The sequence below is a fragment of the Vidua macroura genome, chromosome 20 (assembly GCF_024509145.1).
Source record: "Vidua macroura isolate BioBank_ID:100142 chromosome 20, ASM2450914v1, whole genome shotgun sequence".
NCBI classification, from domain to species: Eukaryota; Metazoa; Chordata; class Aves; order Passeriformes; family Viduidae; genus Vidua; species Vidua macroura.
This window is the reverse complement of record NC_071590.1, coordinates 4,862,414-4,876,460: the sequence shown is the minus strand read 5'-3', so window position 1 is coordinate 4,876,460 and position 14,047 is coordinate 4,862,414. Positions and strand designations below refer to the sequence as shown.

The 14,047-nt window shown below is 43.8% G+C and overlaps 1 protein-coding gene across 3 annotated transcripts in view; it reads left to right on the top strand.

The window, feature by feature from the left end:
- Positions 1-14,047, top strand: part of MYL10 (myosin light chain 10) — a 91,433-nt gene that overhangs the window by 18,815 nt on the left and 58,571 nt on the right. Inside the window, exon 1 of one of the 3 annotated variants that reach the window (XM_053995586.1) lies at positions 10,449-10,497. The exons of the other annotated variants lie outside the window; for them this stretch is intronic. The gene's annotated coding sequence lies outside the window, so the exon portion shown is untranslated. Of the gene's footprint in view, positions 1-10,448; positions 10,498-14,047 lie in introns of those variants that run through there. 3 annotated transcript variants of the gene reach the window in all.

Genomic DNA, 14,047 nt, shown 5'->3' with positions numbered 1-14,047 from the left:
TCTGGAGAAAGGGCAAAGGGGCAGGAATACCCCACATCCATCTCTGCTAGCTGGTCCCTAAAAGCATTTACTTACAGGGCAGGCTTGCTCACTGCCTTCGGTGGTAACTCTGTAAGGACATAGTTACTTAAGGTAGTCTTTTCCAAAGCATCCCAATGAGTGTCCCAAATCCCTTTGAAAGTGTAGGAATCTCAGACTTTACATTGCAGAAATACACCTGAGCCCACACTGCGTTTGAAAACATCTGCATCATTTTTTTCAATTGACGTAAGGAATTTAACACTCATAATAGTAAAAGCTGGAAAATGAACATCCCGTAACTGACATGTCACTGAGTAGAGAAGTTTTCTCTTTATTGTAAAGATCATATCGAAACCCTCCACAGACTTGCCTGATTCACTAGCCATGAAATCTTGGTCTCATCCTTTGATCCTTCTTCAGATACTCCTTCATGTAAGAATAAGGCAGACTCCATTGGCATGCCTCCAGCAGGGAGAGACTAAGGGAATTTCAGTGCTTCTCTGGGCTAATTAGCCACTTGCAGGACCCCAGAGAAGTGTAATCCACAGTTTGCCCTCACGACATCCATTCCTCTAAAAGCCTGGATCTTGGGCTTTACTTCAGCACTGTCACTCGTGAGGCTGACAGAGGTTTCTAATTCCAAATTACAATAAACTTTGAGCAAGGCCCAGTTCTCATGGAAGAGCCATTGTGTGGAGATAGGTTAACAGTGTCTAAGGAGGTTTGTAGATATGTAAAGTATTGGATGCTATGGAGGTATTAACTTCCTTTGTCTCTTAATTCACTCCATGGGCTGCACATGGTGTCTCAGGAATGGAAAAGCAGAGAAACTGTCTGTGGCAAAAGCTGCATTCCATACCCTGAACCTCCACAACACAATTTTATTCCTGTCTGCCTCTAAGTTATTTTGCTTTCTTGCTATATATCTAACTCCTAAGAAAGATCTTGCTAATTCAGCCTGAACCCTTTTCTGTTGAGTCACCTCCTTTATCTTCCAAATTAAAAGGCCAACAATTGTCTGTATATGAAGATTTAGACAATTGCTGCCTTTTAACCTCAGCATGAGCTGTATGTGAATTTCCTGCTGTTCTGTGTGAAAAGCCTAATTTAGGAGAGATTGTAGTTAGAGACCAAACTATTGGATGAGCTGTTCTTCCCTCCATACATGGAGCCAAGGCTCCAGACATCCAGGTCCCCTAGTGCAAGATAAACCCTGCTGGAATGCTGCATTCCACACCGAAGGCTTCTCAAGAAAGCTAGGGTCTGATGCCAGATCCCTGCAGCTAGGAGCAGGAATGTATCTAACATCAGGCAAAGGACAACCTGGCCCTTTTAGCTGTGAGCTCTTTGCATCTCACATCTTCCATCCAGTGCGTGCTGAACCCCTCTACCTTTCTGAGCCCCAAATACCAGAGCTGCCCTAGAACTTTGCTGAGCCCAACACAAATCTATCCTCAGAAGCAGCATCTGCCTTCTCTGGCTGTTCTCCTGAGTAATCTGACAGTGCTTCCCCTTCCCAGGTCTCTGCCTTTCCTTCCTGTGCTCTCAAGCCCTCTGCTGTGATCACTTCCTCCTGCTAAAGCCTGATTCCTCTTGCTTCTACTCTTGTCAGACAATATTTATTGTTCTCAAGGGACACTGATGCAGAACATGAACCTCCTTCTATGACCCCTTCACCTCCTCTTGCTGCTGCTTTTTGTTGGGGCAGGCAATGCTGCCATCTCCAATGGGAAGTGGGAGGAAGGACATGTTTAAAACACAGAACAAAGAAGAGTTCCAGTTTGAGTTTGTACCTTATTTCTTTCTGCCTGTCTTCCCCGGTCAAATTAACACATGTGGCATTTCTCTTCCTGCCCTTGGTGCTATGCAGACAAGGGAGGCAGGGTGGTGTATTAGGGTGATGTCAGGGTGCAGCAGGAACTGTCTGCTCCCAAAGACACAGGGAACTGACAGGGATAATGTGGCTGCAAGTGGCAATGTGGTCCTCTCCAGCCAGGGCCCACCCCACAGCCCTCAAGGGAGACAGGCAGGGATGGCCTGGGAGTGGCAGCCAACTTCAACCTGGAGTCCAGAGCATCAGACAATTTTGTGGAGATGAGGCAGGTCCAACCTCAAGCCAGGAAGTGAATCCACAGGTCAGGATCAGGCCTAGCAAGGCTAATAATGGTCAGACACAGCCAAGTTATCACCAGGCAGGTCCACAGTGATGAGCTTGGCCTGAGGTCAAGCTGGGAAATTAGTGGGTCAAGATCAACAAGGTCCCTGGACAGGCACAGGCACTTCTGTGTGTGAGCTGGGGACTCAGCTTTGCTCATTTGGTGATTAAAGACCCAGGGCTGAGCTTCAGTGAGACTCCTGACCATGGGCAGAGGGTGCAGGCTTCAGGTCAGACTGATTATAGCCATTAAAACTTATTAGTGCTCTCAGATCCCTTATAGACAGGGATCTATATATTTCTGGCTCTGCCACTGACTTCCAGGTGGTCTTGAACAAATCCCCTCCTCTGTGCTTCTCCATCTTACCTGAGTTTAAGCTGGAAGGATGTCCAGGACTGTCTTCTTCTCCAAAGCTTCATATTAGTAAATAGGAGCAGTGAATGTAGCATTATTTTTCAGTATGCTTGTAATTGCAAGATGTGCACCTATTAGCAGCATGGGAGTCACAGTAGCTCCACCACACAACAATCTTTTATTGTTCACATGAGTAGCTTCTCATATTTTCCTCTAACAAGCTTCTGAGTATTTCCGGCAGAATTCCTGTGAGATTAAACATCATATAAAATGTATTTGTCTCACGCAAGATATGACTTGCTTTTGAACCATCAGCAATCATCCCAGCAATTGCTAGGATACAACTGCATTTTTTTATTGTTATTACTATTTTTCCATTTTCTGTCCTGGATCTTGTAAGCCACCAGTCCTATCACTAATTATGCTAACAAGGTCCTGAGGTTGATTTAGAGGCTCTGTTAGAATGCCAGCCTCCCAGTTTACATCTCAAGTATCGGCATGTTTATTGTAGATGTCTGTTAAGAAAAGCTACTTTTTCCAGGCTTGTATGAGGAGTGAGAGCAGGAGCCAGAGTTGGGGGGAGTAGTGCAAAATGACACACAGAAATGAGAAAAAGCAAATATCTGCTGCATCTGCATCCTTCTGGCAAAAGGACTGACACTGCCATGGCACACCGAGGTTTGCCTGGAGCTTCTCATGGACACCTAATGTTCAATATTGTACAGTTTTCCCCCAAATACAGACCAAACAGACTTCTGAAAGCAGAGTTCACTCCTGAGGGCTGGCCCCCTGTTTGGTGTGTTGATAACTTCTCAGGGCTGATGTGTGTATTAGTCACCCTTGCTGGTTCATTGCTGATCTGAACGACAGAGGTTAAATAATTGCAAAAGCAGGGCTGATGTCATCATGGCGCCTGACTGGAGCTGCTGCTTGGAACTGCTGAGAGAGATGGATTTGCTTTGCTTTTGCCCAGGAAAGGGGTCACACTGGGCAGGGGCTCTCACCCTTCCTCAGCCCTACAGTCCAGTGCACAGTGTCTGTGTGCCTGAGTCACCCCCACCTTCCCCAGCCGCTCACCAACAGCACCGCGAGGAGCTGAGCTGGACACAACAGCTTCCCTCTCTTTTCCTCCTCCTCCCTGCTTCTCCCTATTTCTCCCAGTCTGCAGAGATCCTGGGGACTTCTAAAAATCAGATTCATGAACAAGGCCCTCCTGTGTACACTGCACCAGGTGTGCAGGCCCCAGCACACAAGTCAGGATCTGTTTTGTTTTGTGTACATGGAGACTTTGCCTGTACAGACCTGTTCTACTGACCATGTCATGTGTGTATCACAGATAAGCTGGGCATGGGTCCTGTAACCTTGTGAGTGTAGATGGGCCTTTTTAACTTACTGTTCAACACTGAGAATATGTCTTGGTTCTGTATGAGACATAAAAACTAAAGACAGAGCCTGCCCTAAAGAGTTTGTATTCTAAATGTCAGTCAGAGAAAAGACAGGATGCGCTGTGGTGAGAGAGACTTCTGATGTGTTTGTAATTTAGATAGGAAAAACCCCCTAAACTTGCTTCACAGGAAAAGAGTGTATGCCTGTTGGTTTTAAATGGACTTGAGAAAAGAAAAAGTAACAGTTTCATGACAGTTTGCTGGGGCAGAGGCTTCTTTTAACACCTGCACTGAAGCTCAGGAGAAGGAACTGGATGTACACGCCTGTGTGGTCTGGAGTGTCTGTGCCTATTGTTCCTCTCCTCTCTGAGTGAAGTTCAGTTCTGGCTTCTGAGGGTACAACTTGTAGCTGACACCAGGGCTGCCTTTATTGGCACATGTGCCAATCCCTTTACTCCTTGAGCTCTTCCCTGTGGTTCTGTTGCGTTTGGCCTGCTCTGTGTCTAATCCCTGTCTTGTGTTGTGTTTTATGCTTTTAATGAGAAGGGATAGACAGCAAAGCAAAACTTTCATGCTGTGATCATAGAAGAGAAGCTATTTATTTCTGTGTTTCATGTGATGCCATGAAAACAGTCAGCAGTCTTACAGGAGAGCTCTGCAGCATCCATGGCACCTTTGCTGATGCCAGATGACATTCTGTAGCACGTGCTCCTTGGACTGCTGTTCTGCATCCTCAGGCTGTGGAATCAGAAATTAGTAGTGCAAGGGGCACATTTTATCCTTTTTTAGGTGAACATGTTTCCAGGGCTAAGACTTCTTAAATTCTGACTAGGACTTGTCAACGTTTTTATTATACATGTACACATTTGTATTTTAGGAAAATGAAGTGCTGGGTGTGGGCATGTGCTAATGCTAAAAAGGAAACACAACCATATGAAGCTTCCTAAAGCCTTATATTAAAATACCAGAAGGGTTTGACTGGGTTGTAGAGGTATGTGGAAAAGCCTTGGTCCACCTTGCTGCTAAAAACAGACACTCCCCTGGATTTATTTCAAAGTGGTCAAGACCACAGATGTAAGCAGGAAAATTCTGTGGGCCACACCACCTTAGTGAGAGACTGTCACAGCTGGAGAGTCCCTTGTGACACTGGGATTTAATTTCACCCAGGAATCTGTTTCAGAGCACTGGAGCCTGTCAGAAGTTTGAATTCCCTCCGTGGTGTCTATCTTGTCAGCTTGAACCTTCAGGAAACAGTAAAGGCCCAACCCCCAGCTTGTTCAAACTGTCTTCACACTGGCTTGGTTTTACTGTGAGAGAGACTCAGTTTCCCTGGCTTGAATTTTCCTCTGCAGCTCCGGAGTAAGTGTGAGCACAACTAGGGCTGTTTCTGTGGCTCTGTGAACTCAGGATTCAGCACAGTGTCCTGAAATGATGTGTGCATATAGGACTCTAGACCAATCATACTGCAAATTTAATACTAATTACGGCAACAACATCCTGATTACCTGGGGCGGGGGGGAGTAAAAAATAATGCAGTGATACCTTCAGAACGCAGGGCAGGTCCCTGACCCCTTGGAGCTGGCCATTTCCAGCTGCTGTGCCAAAGTACACCTGGCTTGGTGTGGTTATGGCAGAGAGCACAAAACAGTCCAAAGTCCCCATGGGAAGCTCTGGTTACAGCCCCTCATCCAGCTGAGCTGGATCTGCCCAGGAAAGGTGGAACCAAACCCTCCTTGCCTGTCTCCAGCTGCAGCCTGGCAGTCAGACCCACTGCTCCACTTTGAGTACAACCAAAGGAGCTTTGTGGCTGAGCTTAGCTGCAATCCAGGGCTGCTCTGGCCACTGCATCTCTTCTGCATCCTGAGCAGGATGATCACCCACCTTGGAAAGAACGACGTGATTAAGGGAAGAATGCCCTTTTGAAGGAGCAATTTAAAGAAATGTCATTTCTCTTAGCATATCATCTATATTTTTGGTCCTTGTATTCACATCTACTACCCTTGAATATATAATTCAGTACTGTAGACTTCAATTTGTTACTGAAAATGGTGCTTATGACCAGTTTTGATACTTTTTCAATATATTTTTAAAGGAAGTCATAAGACTCTTTACATGAATAACTGGAATTAACCTTCATTTGTGCCTTAATTTGAAGTTCAAATTTAACATAATCAATATTTTGTGGTCTACTGCAATCTGTTCAAGTCCGTTTATCCAAGGAAATTATTTGTTCCCCTTCTGCATTTGAGGTAGAAGTGGACACAATTAATTCCACAAACTATAAGAAATTGAAAGAACCAGGACTCTGAATATAAAGCAATATACCGTGTCCAAATTCAATATTTGTGAAGTGCATGCACATCTCACTTAAGTTTTAGCATATCATATACAAAGTGTTTCTCAGCAAAGTGTTCCAGTTCAGCTTCTGTACAATTTTAGCTCCTTTGTGAAGCCTGTTTCCCCCCTGAGTGAAGGTGATGGTATCAGGTGAAAATGGTCATATTTGCTGACATCAGACACTGAACAACTGAACAGAGTTTATGTAGCTGTCATGAGGTGTTTTTGGATGAGCTACATTTATAACCACGTAATTTGCTACCAATGTTTCATTGTAATTTACCCTCTGGAGAATTCATCATGTCATAAACTTCAGTAGGTACCAGATCAGTTCATTCTAATTTTAAGATTGTATCATAAGAAACATTTAGCACGTTGTGAAATAAATCCAACAGGCATTTAATCACCACGAGTCTGTCATGCTCATCTTTGTCATCCTTAACAAACTTAAAAACTGCAACTGGGCAATTCTCAGCTAATGTAAAAAGTAACATCTCATGGCTTTAACTGCAAGCCAGACAGATGATCATCTTGTGGGGACATGCCTCAACATTTCTGTGCACTGGAGGTTGACAAAATGATAGAGCTTCTGTGAGGCTGAAACTCTTGGCAGCTAAGGAGAAGTGATTGAAAACTTTGATTACACAGCTCTCAAGATCATTTGATTGTTTGATCAAATGCTTATTTATAAAATAATTTGCTGTGTTTTACAGAATATGAGGATGCTTATTTTGCTTCCAGCTAATTGCCCAGCTAATTTTCCTGTAATTTATTGATGGCAATGTGTCAAAAAACTAACATTAGTCTTATTAGACAACTGTGAATTACAAAGCTCAGACTATTTGACTTTTTCAATACTTCTTATATTTTCAGATATTCACATACAGTTTCACTGTTGCCTTCAATAACAATAGAACAGATTTGTTTGTTACTGTACAGCTGAGAGGAAAATTATTATTAGAATACCTCATTATTTTCACAGTTTGAGAATTCATGTGTGCAGAGTAATGCTAGTGCAAATCACCTAGAGATAGTCAAACTTATTTTTGCATGTTGTGTTACTATTCTATGTTTAAAATTTGCAATTAATTTTTTGAGAAGGCAGAAGTTCTTGCTTTTGAGTGAGTGGATGGAATTTGATCTCGTACAAAGTGGGCAGAAGATCTGAAACATTCTGCTCAAATATAGTTCCAGTTAAGTCAGTCAGCAGCATCCCTGTGGGAGTGAATACCCACATTGAGTCTCCAGGTTGTTCTCAGCTCTCAGCCTCACTGTGGCAGAATCTCCGAGCAGTAAGAGCAGTGTAGGAGTTTACTCCATTCTCCCTCAGTTCTCCTGTGAAATTATCACTGGGTTTTTGTGCTAAATTCAAATGCAGCCATTTCCCTTTTCGTTTCCACCATACACTTCTGATTTTACCTTCTGTAATGCTTTTAGAATCTTGGTGCACACCAGCAATGCAATATAGAAAATCTTTTTATTGAGTAACACAGCAGCTGCTGTGCTCCAGTGCAAACTCAGTTTCTGTACTGCTAGGCTTCAATAACAAGTTCTGAAAAACTCTGGGAAGACCTTTACCTGGAAACTTCCCCACATCTGCTCTCTTCTGCTTCAAGATCTTGTGTTATAGCACTGTGACTTAGTCCTGCTTTGAGCAAGGGATCTCTGAGGTCTCTCCTAACCCAAATGCAATGATTCTTTTCACTGATCTTGTGCAATAAAAGTCATTAGTACCTGAATGTGGTTTAACAAAACTTTCAAACTCCATAGTAGCTTAGAAAAGTTCTAGTTCAACAGGAAGCTGAGATTTCACTTTAGATTCCTCATTTAGCTTTTTACTTCCCAAGGGCTGAAGATAAAATTGAAGCTGGGTATGCAAAATTCCTACCACAGTGGTGAGTTGGCCCCACATCATCCCCTCAAATTATCTGTGGAGAAACTGGAAACAGGACTCAGGGGGACCTTCTTTACAGGATTTGTGCTCCTGGATTGGCTTGATTTTGCTCAGATTTCTGATCTTTTGGGAAAACTGGATCTGGGTGAACTCAGCTGTGTGTTCAGGTGTAGCATTATGTGTCATGCACATCTAATCATATACACGGGTTTATGTATTTTTTTTCTGTTGCAGCTGGTAAAAATCAAAGGATAGTAAGAAGAGACTGACAGCAGATTTAAGAACCCAGAGCATTTGAAATGGGACAAACTGGCTGTGGGGAGAGATGTAAAATGGGGGCAAATGTGATAATTTTCAGGGCTGTACAAGAGAGGCAGAGAAACCCCTTGGGGGCAGGGGTAAAGTCATCATTGCATTAAGTGAATAGTCTGTTGTGATTGCTCTCTGATGTGAAATAGAGTGAAAAATGACAGGATTTTTCCCCTTTAATTTATTGGAAATGTGAATGACTCAGTCTTTCTTTAACTTATTTTGTATCTGGTTTATTAAGTGTGTGCTCTGGATAAACAGAGTTTTCTGTTTTCCTGCTCCTGGAGATTTTGCTTCTTGCCTCACTTTTTTTCTTTTTCTTTTTAATTTTTTCCCTTTTTCTGAAAGTAGAGCTTTGGGTGAAATGTAGCCATAACATTTCTGGTATCAGAGACATACTAAGTTCATTCCTTTTAGCCATACAATTAAATTCCAGAACTCTTCAGAGTCGCTCCAAAGGTTCTGCTCATGAGAACTGTATCCAGGCTTTTCTTCCCAGCTCCCTTCTGGATGTTCCCTGAAAAGCAAGAATTCAAATCTTGCTAAGCTCCTGTGTCCTCTTGCCCACCAAAGGATGTAGCCGCCTGCAAGCATCTGAAAGGCTGTGTTTGTGAATCAGCAGCACGCCGTGGTCAGCTGTGAGCCAGACTGCAGCGCTCCTGGGAGCTCGTCAAGGTGGGACTCGCGTGGCTCTCACAGATGGAAGGCGACCTCTGGGCCAGCCCTTGCTGTCCCTTCAATGTAACAGAGCTGAACAAGCTCAACAGCCCTAGAGTCTGTGTCCAGCTCTGATTTTTGGGGTAGAAATCAGATGACATGCAGCTTAAGGCTTGAGTTTGTGTTTAATTAGGGGATTATCTCAAATCTGAAATTGAGCTGCTTTGAAGCGTGTGAACCAAAGCTAGATAAAGACTCCCACAAACCCCTGCACACTGAAAATTTATAGGGTTCGCCCTGTATTTATTTGCTGTGGCTCAGTTTGAGGTGAAAGGTAGAGCTCAGCTGCCACAGCTGGACTTTTTTTCTGGTGCACGTTTCTTTCTGCAGGCTGCTCTAATTTGTTTGTTGAGCAGATCATCTGGAATCAGATTGGCCGGAGCTGGAATCGCTCCGCTCCCTTAGCAAACACACGAGGTCTTGAGAGGTGTCTGCCTGCATGGAATGAAACGAGCTGGCTGGCACTTTAGCATTCCCCTGTGTAGGAGCGTCTTAGGAGTAAGACACTTAATTATTATTAACATTCTAATTGGCCTGTGCGAGCGCGGATGTGAGTGCGCGGCTGCGCTGGTTCAGAGGATGCATTCCACACTTTCCAACATGAAATCAAGCAGAGCCTGCATCTCCTCAAATTCCTATTTCAACCTTCAGCCGGCTCCAGTAGCAAAACCCTAAGCAGACTAAACGTGAGAAGGGGGGGGGGGGAAGAAAAAAGTAACTATATTAAGGAAACATTAACGGGAAAAGAACACCCTGCGAAGGTCTGCAGATAAGAATGGTAAGAATTGTTCCCTGCGAGCGGTACAGCTCGTCCTGGCCTCCTCCGTGCCAGCGTGCGGGAGGACATTAGCCTTTAATGGGAGACATTAGGGCTTTAAATCAAGCCCGTTTTTCCCGGAGCGCGGTGCTGGCGGCTGCCGCAGCGCCTCGGTGGCGGCTCCGCTCGCCGCGCCGCTCCTCGCCAGCGGCTTGCCACCACCTAGTGCCGTCCCTGGGAACTGCCCGGCCCGCCTGGCCGCTGCCACAGCCCGGGAGGGAAAACTGCTCATTTACAACGCGAGCAGAAGCGGCGGCACCGGCGCGGTGCGGCTCCCTGCAGGAGCGGACGGTGCTGGCTGCAGGCAGCAGCGATGCTCCCGGGGCTTACCGGGATAATGTCCTTGTCCAGCGGCTGTAGTTTCCAGCAAGGTTCGTGCCTCAGTGTGTGACTGCCAGTGACAAGCAGTTCTGCAGGGTACAGGGGCTTTTTTGAGGCATCCTTGGCTGTCTGATGGAGAACAAACACTTTTACAAACTCACACTCTGGAAAAGACAAAAGAAACTGGTAACGTAAAATAGCTTCCTCTATGTGCTGGCCATCTCTCTGAAAGACCTAATCTGACCATTCAGCTGTATTTACAGCTCTCTCCTTCTGCTGAGATATACTTAAAAACAGGAGCATTTTCTTCTGCATTTAATTTAACACTAATCCTAAAATCATCCCATCCATTCATACTACAGGAATTATTTCTACTACTTTTACCCTTGTTAAGAACAGCATTGCACACTGAGCTGTTTTTACAGAAATCAGGAAGACTTAACTACCCTCACAATCAAGTTTAGGGTGCCAGGATCTGACTTAAGGTCATCTTGCAAATGGATTTAGTGCTGCTTTGGCAGCACCAGTTTTCTCTCTACATATTGCAAAAAGTACTTGAACTCAACCTCTAAAGAGTGCTGAGCAGCTGAAGTTCCCACCAAAGCCAGTGACTGTTGGATTTGTCCCACGTCAGTCCAGACTCTGCTCATCATGTTTATTTGACAGGCAATAACCTTTTTATTGAACCCAGCACATTACACTGATGATCCACTCGTCAGCAAATATGATTGCAATAATCACTCGGTACTTATTTAACAGCCAATTGCTGTCTTTTGGGAAAGAGTCAATTTACATAGTTCCAAATTAAAATTAATACATTTTGTAATCGCTATTTAATAAAGGCCAAGGTAGGGGGTTTGTCTGCTGGTGAGAGGTGAGGGTGGGAGACCAGGAATCTGCATGTAGTACTTGGTTCTGCCACTGACTTGCTGGACGACCTTGGGCAAATCACTTTGCTGCCACATTCTTTTTATTCCCTTGTAAAACTGGTATAATAGTACCCTGGTGCCATGAAGCTTAATTACTGTTTGTAAAGGATTTCAACCTCCCCAGCAAGGAGCTGCATGAATTCCCCCACAGCCTGCTGACCCTGGCTGCAGGAAATGCATGCAGCTGTTTATCTCGAGGGATGTCTAGCTAGAAACACATTTGAGGCCAGTGAAGTATCTTTCTTTTAAGATAAAAGAAAACCTTCTTCCTCCTACGCTCGCCACCAATGTCAGAACTTCCTATTGCTTTTAAGTGCAAAGTCTCATTTTCTCTGAATATATGTATTCAGGAGCTTGGCCAACCCCCCTTGGTATCGATTCTGATTGATGAGGCATGTAGGAATTCTTTTCCCATCCCCAGCCTGGGCTTTCCTCATGTGATAGCATCAGACTCTCACTCCTTGTCCTGTTTCTTTCCTCTCCCTCTCCCACTCCTCCTTAGGAATATAAAACACTTCAGAAATGGGACTGGGTTTGCAATAAGTTACTTTAATTGGATTTTTTTTTTTGGGTATTGGTATGCACAGGTTATCTTTAAATGATTTACTGATGTACTGCCAAGCACTGCTCATTTAACCTCCTTCCTGCTCTCTTTGTGTATGGATTCCTCTAACGATACTGGCAAACAATCTTTTAGAGAGCGTGCCACACATTTCTGCAGTGAAAATCCCAAATGGAAAGCTACAGACACTGCCACTGCAGGGATGGCACGTCCCAGTCTCACAGCTTTTGGCACTCAGTCTCCAGAGGCCTGGGCACCATTGCAAGGTGGGCTCTTACCCACCCCCAATCCCAGGAAGGTAAAGGGGAGCCTTTTCCCCCCTTTCTGCTTCTTTTTTATTCTTTTCCTTTTTCTTTTTTTTTTTTTTTCCTTCCTTGTGATCGTTGAGCCACTCCGACGTGAATTTATGTGTGTAATCATCTGTGTTGTAATTGGCAGCCTGGCATATGAGTCACTAACCAAATTAACTGAAGTTTCCTTTGGGGAAAAATGTAATCAGTTACTACACTCAGATACATTGCACCAAATTAACTCTTGCTGTTTGTACGGGTTTGGGCTGAGCTGCCTGATGGTTTCCTTCCCCAAAACACAGGGGAGAAGGCCAAGAAGAGAGAAGGGTCAAAAGCCCCAGGGATGGAGATTTCTTTCTCAAATAGCTCCTGGAAAATAATTTACAGTAGTTTCTACCCTAAGAGTTCAAAAATCACAAATAATATCTGCCCCATATGACAAAATTGACTTTAAAATCAGTAAGATGGAAAAACACATGTTTTGCTTGTTTGGGGCATTTAGTGCTTCACCACGTCAGCTTATGTTTGCAACTCAAATTCTCAGGCCTCTACTTTCAGTGAGAAAGCAAGCTGAGATATTCATAGAATCACATGATTCAAGAAGCTGGAGCTTTAAAAAACATCCACTATTGCAGAACTAAGAGTAAGCTGGTCCGAGTTAGCAACACAGCACTTGTTTGGTTTTTGTCTGCACTGAAATCTATTCAGTGCCCAAATCTAAGCAGCACTGTGGAAATAATTGATAATAATTTTTTGTTTGCTGGCTGAATAAAAAAAAAATCAGTAAAAAATTTAACTGGAATGAAATATTTTATTTGATCTGAAATAAAACATCAACTTTAAAATATTTTTCTCTAAGTAAAAAATCAGATGCTTAAATTTAAAGTATCTTCATCTTTCAAGAGTTTCTTCCCCAAGTCTGGTAAATAGATCCAGTTGAGCTTGATCTGCAACTGTCAGAATAAAAAAACCATTCTACTAAAACAGGTCAGAGGGGCTGACCCAAGAGATCTGGTCTAGTGGGTGACTGAGGTGATGGAAGGCTCAAAAAAGTGGTAATTGCTGCTTTATAGTGTCAGGGGCCCAGCTATACAAACATGTAGGCACCAATCTCTTCTGTTTTAGCCTCTGTTGGTGCCTGGAATTTTTGGCTTTCACTTCTTGAGGAGTACAGAACTTCGCACTGAAGTGTTGGTGGAAGGTAAATCCATGAACCAGTATGAAGGGATGTGAAAGGAGGTAATGATGACTGAGGGACCAGGACAGCTTCCAGCCCCTGTCCTGGGACATCCATCCACAGCCTCCTGGACAATTCAGATTTTCTAGTGTCTTCTGTGTAGGACTGAACTTGGCCAGTTAGAGAAAAACAATGTGTGAGCCCTGTGGAAGAGGGAGGAGGAAGGCTGCTTGGAGAACATAACCATGCTGGGCAAAATCTGTAATTCAGGCACAACCCCCATACTGCTCAGGGGATGCCCTACAGCTGCTGGAGGTATAAGCAGAAGATTAAAAATTTTGGCCCTTGCTCCCACCAGTGAGCTGGTGCAGTGCAACTGAAGTTATGACACCTGCTTTTATTTTAACCTTAAACTCTCTTCAAAAAGATTCTCTGAAAAGGTGTGGGATTTTTCTTTATTTTTTTTCTTCCTTGCTGCCCCTGAAGAAATATAGCACAGGTGTCTCAGTACCACTGTGATTCTTTAGCATGCCTCCGACTTCTGAGTACACTAATATTTCCTTTCTTTTTCATGTTCTCAATTTTTTTCTTCATATATTTATTTTAATAGCTAGAACAATCTATTTTTGCAGTTGGAAGAATGCAAAATTCAATTTATCTCACAGAACACCTAAAATGAATTCAGGTAGAAAGGGGGTGGTGGAAGATTTAGGTCCTGACTGTAAGCTTTTGACTGGAGCCATTTGTCATTTTGCTTCACAGATTGGAGCAATGAAGG